Here is a 12,477-nt window from a genome sequence, read left to right as displayed (position 1 = left end):
AACACTGGCACCATATCCAATTTAGCCACTCAACATAGGAGTACTGGGATAAGAGAAGATGTAGCTCCATGGAAATTGCTTTAGACCTGGAAACAGTGACGAAAGAATGTAAGTCATGGAGTCTTACATGGTGAAAGGAATGACCGATAGAATGGACACCAAACAACAACTTTGTTTCAGGACCACCCTGTAGAGAGAAGGCCATACAGCAGATACCTTCAGATTACAGTCTACCATTGCATTTGCCTAGGCTGGGTAGGAGACAGGGAATGTTCTTCAGTACTACTAGTCAGTAAAACTATAGCAAATTAACTTCATCTGATGAAGCATTCCTTCTTTTCCAGGATTTCAGTAAGTTCTAGCTGACAATTATACTCTTTAATTATCACCTGGACATTAAGTACTTATAAGCTGAAGGAAGTGTTATGAACCAGAACATTTCACTTTTATGCCCAAAGCCAGAAAATTATTATGAAGCCTGCCCAGAGACACCTGTGAACAGAGATGGTTTCAGCGAAGTTCACATTAATAGATGCTTGATAGAAACTGCTCCCAAAACTGACACCAGCTGACACTGTTATACCCAGCAGAAAATGAAAGAGCATTGAAACCACACCAAGGGCCTCTGTACAGCACCAAAACATTTCTCTAAGCATTCATTTGAGAGGAGAAAATAACATTTTTTTTAAATAAGCTTGTTTTTCATTATCTTTCTCCTTCCCTTTCCTGACCTGTGGATTAGAGCAGAGGCACACAAGCAGTTCATCTGTGTTGTGGTTCAAACCCTGCTTGAGATTAAGCTCCACACAGCCACTCACCCAACCTTCCTCTCACCCCTCCACCCTGGTGGATTGGGGAGGAGAATCAAAGTAAAACTTGCAGTTTGAGATAAGAACAGTTTAATAATTGAAAATTAAGTAAAATACAATAATAATGGTAAATAACAATAAAAAGGGAAAAACAAGCAATGCAAAATACAATTGCTCACCACCCACTGACTCATGCCAGACTTCTCTTCCCAAAGCCAGACTGGTCCCTCTTCTGGGTAACTCCCCCCAGTTTCTACAGTAGGCATGATCTTCTGTGGTGTAGAATGCCCCTTTGGTCAGTTCAGGTAACCTGTCCAAGCTATGGTCCCCTCCAGTTTCCTTTGTCCAGCTCCTCACTGGCAGAGTATGAGACAAGGAAAAAAAACCCTTGACTTAGGATAAACACTTAGCAAAAAACCAAAACATTCTCATTATGAATTCAAACCACAGCACTCTAAAGCCACTAAGAAGAAATTAACTCTATCCTAGCTGTAACCAGGACAATCTGTCACTCAGCATAAATTCAAGGAAGGAAACTTTTCGGTGGAAGCACTGGAGCAAGAACAAGTGGCAGGAGGATCTGGCCCTGACAGAGCCATTTCTCTTCTGTCAGCAGCACTTTCCACAACCCCTGTGGAGATTTCCACCCACTCGGTTATGCTGAATACTGTCTGTGTGGACATGCTGTGAAGGGGCAGGATCCTTTGCAGAGGGTGGAGGAAATAGCAAAGGATAGGGAAACAAAAACATATTTTAAAACAATAAGGTGAAAAAGCTGTCATTTTTGGAAATTATGCAGAACCAGTTTTCTCACTGGCAACCACAGAAGCTGAGACAGAGAAATGAATTTTTAATTGCTTTTGTTCCTTAAAGGTACCATGGTCCTGTCCCTAGCAGGTACATTAAGTGACCTGAGCACAAGCATCTTCTGCTACTCACACATGGTGGGTGTTCTTCACTCCTGATTTCTTATGCTTTGATGAAAACAACCCATCTCTGATCCATGGTATGGGTGGGCTAAATTATAACATTAGGGCAAACATTATCACCCAAATGGTCCAAAGTTCTTCATGTCTCCAGCTGTAGTCTCCACTGACTTCAGCAGGAGTGCAAGGGTTTGCTGAGGTACGTTCCATGTGCTGGTTTGTGTGTCAGTCAATGTTTGGGGGGGTGTTCAGGGAGGAGAAAAGTGCTATATTGCCATTTGCTTTTCTAGTGGTGACTAAGGTTCATCATCTGAATCTTTCATACTAGTAATCATTTTTTAAAAAGGGCTATAATTAGTGCTCACACTATCAATTGAAATATTATTTTTTTTCTTGAGGATGTCAGCTTAGAGAGTAAGGGTGTAGATCTCACTTCATTTCCCCTCACAGTAATATAATTATCCTGAATGGCTAGATTCTGATTCTAGGGGACTGTGAGGGGCTGCGGCAGAAATGAAGCTGGGCAGAGCTGCAACACCATCATGGGTACAGGAGACAGGTGAAGGGAGGGGAGGGAATGTGGAGACACACAAGAGGCAGTGAAAGCAGAATGGGATGCAGATTGTTGTTATTGTTATTCTGATGGCATCAGCCCTTACTGGGATTGATACCATGGTAATTTAGCTATACTAACAGAAGTTTGGTACCCAGCACTGGTTCCCAGAAAACCAAATATCTGAGTAGATTTCTAGTTTCTGAATAAATGCAGCCACAGTTCTGTAAAAGGGGAACAACAGAGACTTTGAAAGTGCCCCTATAAAAGAACAAGTGGTATGAACTGGCCTGTCATTCTGTCACTGATCATTACTGTCACTTGTTTGACTTGATGGTGCTTGAGGGGATTTGTAAGCACTTTGAAATGTTCACTATGCATGCAGTGAAGAATTAAGCTCCAGGATTTACAGCCATGCTCATGGGGAGGGAGCACCCCCAGTGCCCCCATGGGGACAATGCCAGTTAGAGGCAGCATTGGGCCTCTTTTTTTCTGGCAGATGAATGGCAGTCCATAGCCAGGGCAGAGTAAGGTAAAATCAAATGTCCAGGAAGATGACACAAGCCTGGTTGCTGTCAGGGAGTGAGGGAGCAGTCAGATGGAATTAGAGAGTTGCAGTCTGGAGGCGAGAGAAGGGATGGAGGGGGAAGCACAAGGGCCTCCTTCCTCCCATTTCAGTCTGTCTTAGCTCAGTGGGAAATCCCAGAATGGGGTTGAGGGGGAATCCAAGCTGCTCCTCTTGCCATTAGAGATGCTATTCCACACTCCAGGTGGAGAGGTGGCCATATTCAGGAGGGAAAGGAAGTGTCCCTTGCCCTATCTTCATCCCTTTTCATCCATCTCTCTCCTTCGCCCATGGGCCTGGGAGGGGTGCACAAGGGGTTCAGGGTACACACAGATTTCTTGGAGGACATGGTGGAGCAGGGTCCACTTGTGTGAGCTGAGTTGGTGGGGTTTCTTTGGTGGGAAGCCACACAGGCAGCCTTAGCTTGACTATACCTGTTTCTTGGAATGAATATTTTCTACCTGCTATATTGTACTTTGGCACTTCAAAGCACTATGCAAACATTAAGTAATGCCTGGATGATTAATTATTATTAATTAGGAGGCAGCTATTCTCCTGGGATGTCAGTCCAGTACCTTTCATACACACTAACTGCATCAGAAATGAGAAACAAGGAATCAGGATGGCATTCTCCCCAAGCCATGTCCTGCCCCAGATAGCCCTGTCATCTGCTCCCTCCCGTGAGTCAGTAGCCTGGGGCTTTCTGATCCTCAGGCTGAAAGGCAGAAATCACATGGAGCTCCTGACAGAAGCTTTTCATGATTTAAAGCTTCAGTGAAACTGCTGGAATCTGTGCAGGAGTTCAGCTGTCACTTCGGGCTGTGGATGACGTCTCTTTCATTGCCAGACCTTCTGGCTGTTCAGCTTCTGGGGCTGTCAGCTGGCTGCCAGTCCCAACAGGGACAGGTAGGATTAGGTCCATGGCTGTCATGTGGCAGGGCATGACAGCAGACAATGGGGCATGCACATGGTGCCCAATAAAAATAATCCAAATTCGCACTTGGGAGATGCGTTTATTTTACACAACACTTCTCTCCTCTGTTGATATTGGAAGTAGCTGCTCTTACCAGCAGTTATTGGACCACAGTGAAATCGTTATCCCATGACACCAGCAATTCATGCAGATGTATTTGGGGAGAGCCCTAGGCAAGCTCAAACCAGGGGCAGAGAAGAGAAATGTTGTCTCTGTTTTAAAGAGAGAGTTTTGGGACACTGAGTTATCAAGATCAGTAATTTCAGAAAAGCTCTGTACTCACAGCAGGAGCAGATTTTTTAAAAATATTTTGATTTTTTTTTTTTCAAAAGAATTTGAAACCTATCAGTCTGAAAAGTAGGTAATGGGGAATAATATTGCCATATTACCTCTGGTTAAAATCCAGCCTCTGTCAGTCTGATGGAAGCTCTTAATTTGAAAAGCAATTCCTGGCCAGCTTGATGTCTCTCCATCTCTTTCCTTGGTCTTCAATTTTGGCTACCTGCTGTCTCCTATCAGCAAGCAGGAACAGGAGGTGCAGGTGGCTTTTTCAGCAGGACTGTTGCTGTGGCATCTTTTCAAGCTAATCTGCACACAATTCCATACCCTACAGTTTTGCTGCTTAGATGGATGAGACATTTTAGCCTTCTCTCTGGAAAGTGACAGTAGCATCAGTAGAAGCTGTTAAAATGCATGGAAATAAGCTCTAGTAGCATAAGCACCTTTTCCTTAGAAATAGCTGCATATCAACTGGAGAATTAAAACTATTTCACTAGGCTGGTCCAGAAAGCAGCATTAAGATACCCATACAAAATATGAGGGTAGCTGATCTCTTAAATGCGTACTGCAGTATTCAGAAGGAATGCTGTCCCTCTTTTCATGCTGAAAGTTGTGCCAAAGTTGTCTCAGTGCAGAGACTTCTGTGAGTCCCTGAGGCATCACCAGGCGCCTTTATGGAAATCATGGTCTCCCTGGCATGCAGTGGTATAATGGATAAAAAGAAGGAAGACAACTTGTTTTTAGCCCATGACCTGCTATGTCTGGTCTCTGCCTGATGCCAGCCTATTGTAAATGCAGCTGAACCTAGTGGGAAGATGATGATGTCTGACTCCAGTTCAGAAGGCTGAAGGATTTCTTTGTAACTATACTATAATACATTAATATACTATTTAAAGGAGGTATTAAAACTACAAACCTACTTTTTCTAACTACTATATCTAACTCACTCACAACTTGTGGCCCTCTCTTGATAGTCCAGCCACAGGTGGGTTGGATTGGGCATCAGGCTCAAACAATCCTCACCAGAATCCAATCAAGCAATCACCCCAGGTAAACAATTCTCCAAACACATTCCACATGGGAAAAACAAGGAGCAGAAATAGAAATTTTTTTCTCTTTCTTTCCTCTGTGCACCTCTATGAAAAATCCTGAGAGAAGAATGTGCCTGCCACACCAACCCCTTCTGGCAATCCCCAAAGCCCGAGCAGTTCCTCATGCGTCCATCTGATCCGACAAAATCAGAGACATCTGAACAGGCTGTGCCCTGGAAATGAGTCATGGAGAATGTTAGGGACACTCGTAAGGCAGAAATGCTGCTGATTTTAGTGCTACCAGCAGCTGTGCCTTCTCCATCTCTCAGGACACCTCTCTGGAGGCTGTTATCAGTGGGTACACACTTGGCTGGCCTAAGGGTTGAGACACTACTCCTATGTCAGTGTCCCCATGACACGTTAGCGTGGCAAAACCAGAATCTCTTGCACTCTCATCTCCCCATCTGCTTGCCTGCCACTCATTGCATTCTGCTTACACTCTGAGCCTTGGGGGATACCTCTAAGCACCCAGGCTGCTTTTTGTGGTGTTTCTGGGGCACACACAAGCTGTTCCATGAGCCAGACAAAAGTGAGAAGGTTACGTTATTTTGCGCTGGTTCTGTCTTACAAACTTTGCCTTTGTCTTGGTTTGGCATCAGTACTGGGGCCACATGGTTCCCTTTTCAGAACTAATTATTCTCCAGCCAGCTCAGTGAACAGGAGAGAGAGCAACATCTGCCTGCAGAACTCCAGCTATATGTCTCCATGCATACACAGTAATTGGGGACAAGAGGGACAAATAAGACTATTTTGACCTCAAAAGTATGCTAAAAATAGTAATTGAGGCATCTTTCATAGCATTCTGCTCACCCTGGCTACACCTTAGCTATTTCCTTTTCTTCCATGGTGTCTGCATAGGCTGTAAGATCTTCAGCACAGGGACCATGCTTCCCCCTTGTGTGTGCAGGCATTGTCTATTGCCTTGGTAAGAGTTCTTGTCTGGGGAAAAACTGAAGACAATTCTGTAGAGTAAATATTTCTTTGTAGTCTCTGCTGAATGCCTGAGTTTTTACACTGCACCATTTACCAGGGAAAAAGCTCTGAGGGAGTGAGCCCTGCCTTCCTCAGCCCATACCGGCAGTGCTTCACCCAGCACAGACCCTGTGGGTAGGTTCCTGTGCCCCAGCCCTGCCCTCACCAGCCCTTTCAGGAAATTTTCTCAGTGGGACCCAACAAAAAATTGTGAGCAATGAGTTATCCCATTTAGGGTCTGGTGAGGCATCTGTCCCAGGATATCCTCAGCCCCAGAGCCTGTTCCAGGCTGGAGGTCCAGCCCAGCACCCCGTTCTTGCCTGTGTGTAGCAGAAATCTTCTTGCCTAAGGTTATCCGTCTCTACAGCTCCACTGATTGCCGTGGCTGTCGCTCTTGAAGTGAAAAGAGCCCTTGACACTGACTCAGGAGAGACTTGCATATAGCTGGATTTTTTAGATTGGCACCCAGCGCCTTTGCCATGTTGCCTTTGCTTGCAAATTATTTGATATCATTTTAATTCCGAGCCGAATTAGAGCAGTGCACAGGTTGCCATAGCAACCATTACCTTGTGCCTTTTGGTCTGACTCATTGCAGACAATTACTCTTGCGCTCCAGGATTCACAGATGTGATAGGAGAAGAATCATGTGCTGGGCTTTCAACTTTTTTTGCTTTTAATTTCCTTCCTAGCCTCTCTTCCATTAACTCCTGCTTACCCAGCATCAGCAGGCCCTGTATCCCTGCCCAGGGGTGCTCGTGGGAGTGTGTTGGATGTGTAGATAAACGACATGTGAGGTGATTTGTGCATGCATGTGTGCATCTGCATACATAAAGAGCTGATCTGCAGTGTGTTGTGAGATCCCTGGGCTCCCTGTGTGCACATCTTGCTGGGGACGTGCACAGACACTCATAACTACAGAGCAATTTGCACTTTTTCCTGTCTGTGGTGTTTTCCAGGTAGGTACAGGATTGATTCCATGGAGTTTTACCCAGTGTGCAGGGGCTGTCAATAAGCACAGGGTATTTAGGGGGGACTGACAAAGTGCAAGGGTTATGAATGGTTCAGGACCTTCATTTGAAGTTGCATGAAGATCCACAGGCTGCCAAGCAAGTGGCACTGGCACCCCTGACACCACCTAAATCTCTGTGTGAATGCAAGGCCAGTTTATTACCCCATTCACATCTATCCCCCCAGTGCCCTATGTCTTTTATGCAAAGTGTATGGGGTAAAGTGCTGTTGTCTGTAGCCTTAGCACATGTATAACTGATGTCCTGAGCTCTGTTAGCACCTACAGTTTAGCAGAGGAGCAAAGCCACGTGAGAAGATGCTGAAAAGGATCACATGAGCAGTCTGTAGATATGAGGATGATGGTGGTAAATGTCACAGCAGAGGAGGTTATAGGAAATGTCTTGTGTGATGGTTTAGCTTAAATTCAGCCAAGGCAGACAAGTTTTGCAGGGTAGAACCACAGAATCTTAGCAGATGTGAGTGCAGCTCCAGCCTCCTCCTAAGAGACATTATTTTAGCCACCAAACTTATCCTGAATTCTTTTTGTCCTGCCCTACCTATCACCTAAGGCACAAATCTCCCTATCATCAGGCTTTGTAATGGGACTCTGACTGCCATCCCTTTCCCTTCAAAAGACCTTTTTCTTTTCTTCCTTTCTCTCACTGGAACACAGAAACCCCACTCACAGGATCACAGATAATTCTGGTTGGATGGCACCAGAATTACACTCTGCTGCCCAACGTGTGGAGGGTGTTCTGCTGTTGACTCATGGCACTGCATTCAGAGGCAGCAGTGCAAAGTCTGGAGTGTGAGGAGGGAGCAGTTGAGCTTTTGGGGACAGTGTGAAGCCCCCATTTCTGTGAGGATCCTGATTCTTTTGCCCTCCATCTGTCTGTGACAACAAGCAGCTGCTTAAGTTGGATCTGCAGAGAGACTGTGGAATGGAAAAAAGGCAGACAACAAACAAGGCTGTCTTGCCTAGCCCTGCCCTCCCTTAGAGGTCAGAATTGTAGGGATAAAGCGAGGATTGCTTACATATCAAGCTGAGCTAGACCTTGCAAAGAAGGTTAAAACAAACAGCATAATGTTCTTCATCTATTTGGGGAATTAAAAAAAAAAAAAAGAAAGAAGTAGAGCCGCTTCTGGTCAATAAGAGTGAAGTTGGGGTCAAGGAGTCTATAGTCTGAGCGAAAACCAAAGAAGACTTAGTGCCCAAGTTATTGATAAGGACAGAAATATGACCCTTGGGGAAAGAAACAAACTGAGTGCTGTGAATAAGCAGCTCAAGCTGATTAGTGCACTCACAGTGCTGGGCCTGACTGCTTTCTGGCCCTGGGAGAGCTGGCATGTGGAAATGCACACTTACAGCAAAGGGCTTTTTTCAACTCTGTACACAGTGGTGACTCCATGCAGTCTGCAGCAGTGAAAATTCAGCAGTTAGGATTAAAGAAGGACAAGAAATAAGTTTGTCAGTCTCCAAATTTTAAGCGTGACCTCTGCAATGAGTGTAGCACTTTAGAGGAGACCTTCAAGGAAAGTATAATTATTACCAATCAGTTAGGGTAAAAGGGAGTCATGCAATATGAGTTTATCAGTGCTGGATAACACCATGCCGAACCAACATCCTTCTTTCAGATGGGTGTTTTCCTGGAAGGCAAAAGAAATTTCAAATGTCTCATCTCTGTATTTCAGTAAAGCATTGCTATGTGGCACATAAGAAACAACTAGACTGGAGAAGCTCAAGTGAAGCAAAAGAGTTGTAAGTGGCATGGAGGGAGAAGTCAATCTGAGAAGACAGCAGCAGCAAGATCACCTATCAAAGTCTAACAAAATGTACTCGTTACACTCCCCATGGTCACCCATGGGATTGGCCTTTGCTAGTATTAACCTGAGACCCTGCCTGATTCAGATAGCTGTGGAGATGGAAGGAGAGTATCCTGGTGATTCAACACTAGAAGGCAATGCTAGTACATGGAAGGACCAGGATATTGTAGAGGAAGCCTTATTTGACCTTGGCAGGAGTACCAGAAACAGAATGAATTTCAGTAGTACGACAGACAAGGTCATATGCTTGACAGCTAATAATAGAAATCTTCTGTAAGCTGGGAACTCTGAGAGATCTGGCAGAGAGCACAGCAAGCAGGACAGGAGGCAGTCCTTGTCTTCTGGGAACTGTTGAGCCAGTCTTGCCAAATCTCAGTGAGGATCCTCAGTGTGGATCATCAATAAAATCTGTACTGCTCCCTGATGCCCACAGTAAATTCAGGAAACCATTGTCATCTGCCAGGACCTGTCCTGAGAACCTTGCTGAAAGGCAGCTGGATAGACTTAGTGGTAAACATATCCTGAGAAAGCTCAGTAAAAAAGTGCTGAGATCTTCTGTATTAGGTGGTGGTGGCATGGTGGTGAATCACAGTGCAATGCAGTTGAGGACAAAGCAAATGCTATTCTAGTGCTTAGGGAGGTGTTCCCAGTGGGAAAATACAAAGCCCTGTGAGACCTCTCCTCTAGTCTGTGTTACAGTATTGGTCAAAGGAATACAGGCTGAGACAGGAGCAGACAGGATGGGCAGATGATGAGAGGAAAGGAGGGTCTGACTTGTGAGAGGAACCTGGAGCACCCAGCTTGTTTAACCACGTGCAACCAAGGACAAAGCAGATAGGATTGCTGTCATGAATGCACCTTGGAGGACACATTTAAACTAAAGCACACGGTTGTATGGAGATAGGCTTTAGCCAGAATCTGAGGTATAAAGACAATGGATTTAAGCTGGAGCTTGAAAAGTATATAAGAAAGTGGTGGTGCCTTGAATACAAAGAGTTGAGACTCTGTTAGCCTGTAGTTCCTTGACCAGGGAACAGCTGAAGTCCCTGATCTCACCATGTCACTGAACAAAAACCAGCAACAAGCAAGGTAAACAAACAGGGAACTTCCCATTCACTGCAGCATTCTCCTTGGGCACCAGGCAGGACATTCTTACCCTATAGTTCCCACACTCCATGATTTTAGTCATGACTAAATAAAAATAAGCTTGTTAATGCAGCTGAAAGCCCCAGCACAGCACCTGGCCAGAAGCTAGGGCTGACCTAAACCCCTCTCTCAGCCTTTGACATTGTGGTGGTTTCTCTTTATTGCTTTGGGTTTTGCAAAGTAAAGAACAGTGAGTAGAAAAACCCCTGCTTACAATAGCAAACCCTTAGAAAGCAGATGGGGATGTGGGGGCTGGTGTGTTTTGTGACATTTGAGTACCAGAGCAGGGAGAATCTGAGAAGCAGCTGGTCAAAGGCACTCATTGAAAAGGGGATGATAGTCACAAGAAGACAGAAATAAGGGGGAGAGAGAAAGAATAACTGGGGAATTCAAGACATTTATGTCCAGTGAGAGATATTTGAAAAACAACCATATGAGGCTGTGAGTGGATGGAAGTGGAAAATGCTGGAAGGGGATAATCCTTTTAAATAAAGGACTAGATTTTCTCTTGCCAAGAATTTTATAAATCTGGAGGCTCGTGTTTAAAATGCACTGAATTTATACCAATGTAAAGGTAGGATCAGAGCCACTTACCCATAATCTGCCTCCCTCAAAATTACTTGTTAGGGTTTTGTCCTAGCATTTACATTTACCTCCATCTTTAAAGCAGGAACAATGTTCACAGCCTAGTGAGTAGACTGTGAGGCATTCTATGGTAGGAAGGAGTAGAGAAAAGTGGCAAAAATCATGTAGTATCTACAATATAGAGCACAGATACCAGTGGATGAGGAGAATACTTCTAAAAGGGGGAGAAAAAGCTGGAAGCAGTGTGACAATAGGCTCTAGTGTTATCCCAGAGGTGAGAAAATTCTTTCAGTGAAAGTCTTAATGAACTCAATCTGCCTATTGTACCTAAAAGAAGACTAAGATTATTTGATTTAGAGTATAAAGTGCCTCCACAGAGAGAGCTGCTGGTTACTGAAGGTTTATTTTTTTTTAATCTAGGGGAGAGAATAACAAAAAACTGTGACAGAAAAACCAAAACAGATTCAAATTAGTTAATAAGCTAACAATGAGCACTAATAGATATTGTCAGAAGATACCAAGGGAAACAATATTTTTCCCCTTTTCAGTGCTTTTCAAATCAAAGGTAGATGACTTTCTGGAGGATTCAACTTAGCTGCATGTAAACACTCACTGTTGGTCTTTCTACAGGATAGTTTCTCTAATTTCTGTTTCATAAGCTAAACAGATTGAGCTCTTTCAGCCTTTTACAGAAAGGCATTTTCTGCCACCCCCAAATAATGCTTGTGGTTCTTTTCCACACAATTTCCAAGTAGCGTGCGATACACAGAAGGTCAGACTGGATGATCTAAAGTCCCTTCTGGCCTTTATGTTCTCTGAATCTCTGCCTCTGTGAATTCATTAATGTTTGCAAGCTCCCAGAGAGCTGCCAAAGGCAAGCACTATAGAAATGCAAAGCATTGTTGTTACTCTGCATATTTCCCTTGAGCCTTGCATGGAGCTGGTTGAATATGGCAGCGTATTGTCTGTGTGTATTCCATCAAGTGAAATACCTGCATTTCTCACTCCTGCAGTGCCCTTTCCGAGTTGATTTTCTGCAGCTGTGCTAACAAACAAGTTTATTCCCAAGTTAGGACTCAGAAAAAGCAAATGTGAAGGGGAAAATCTCTGCTTGGAGCCCAAAGCAAAGAGCAGCACATTGTTGTGGCCCAGAAGCTCCGTGCGAGGCAGTTGTTATTAGCATCATGCTTTGCTTTCTCTTTGTCTCCAGGTGCCCTGCACATGGCCTCTGCCTGGCTGCAGCAGAGCAGAACTGTGAGAAAGACAGGTCTGGCCCCTGTTGGCTGCTTTTCCCCCATTCTCTAAAGGGAGAAGAGCTGTGAGGATGCTGCCTTGTCCCCAGGTTTCCAGGGCTGCGACAGATGTAGAGTGCACCCCAGAATGATGCAGGAAATGTTTATTTACTCACATTTCAATCTGTAACCATATTCATTTTTGAATGCTTGTTGTATTTCCAATTATTCTTGGAGAGAAGTCTTTTTGGCCCTCAGAAATCCTGTGCTAGGACTTGTATTTATCTGGTTGGAGGATAGAAGCTGACCCTCTGACCCATGTTTCCAATCAGTGCTAGCCCTTCAAGCTAGCACAGTGGGCTGCTTATGGACGAGATACTGAGGAGGAATCCTATTTTATATATTTTACCTGTTACATGTACAGAATTACATGGTTATTATATAGGGTGTTATATGTGTGCATGAGTAGGTGTGTAAACAGGACAAATACATTGGTCAATATCAAATACTAATC

At 44.3% G+C, this 12,477-nt stretch overlaps 1 protein-coding gene across 1 annotated transcript in view; it reads left to right on the top strand.

Annotated features, from left to right (window-relative positions):
* The window catches only part of CACNA2D4 (calcium voltage-gated channel auxiliary subunit alpha2delta 4), a 120,160-nt gene that overhangs the window by 59,815 nt on the left and 47,868 nt on the right, over nt 1-12,477 (top strand). The window lies entirely within an intron of this gene.

This window comes from Lonchura striata, chromosome 5, assembly GCF_046129695.1.
Source record: "Lonchura striata isolate bLonStr1 chromosome 5, bLonStr1.mat, whole genome shotgun sequence".
In the NCBI taxonomy this organism is placed as follows: Eukaryota; Metazoa; Chordata; class Aves; order Passeriformes; family Estrildidae; genus Lonchura; species Lonchura striata.
The sequence above is the reverse complement of the archived record's forward strand: the minus strand, read 5'-3'. Positions and strand labels throughout refer to the sequence as shown.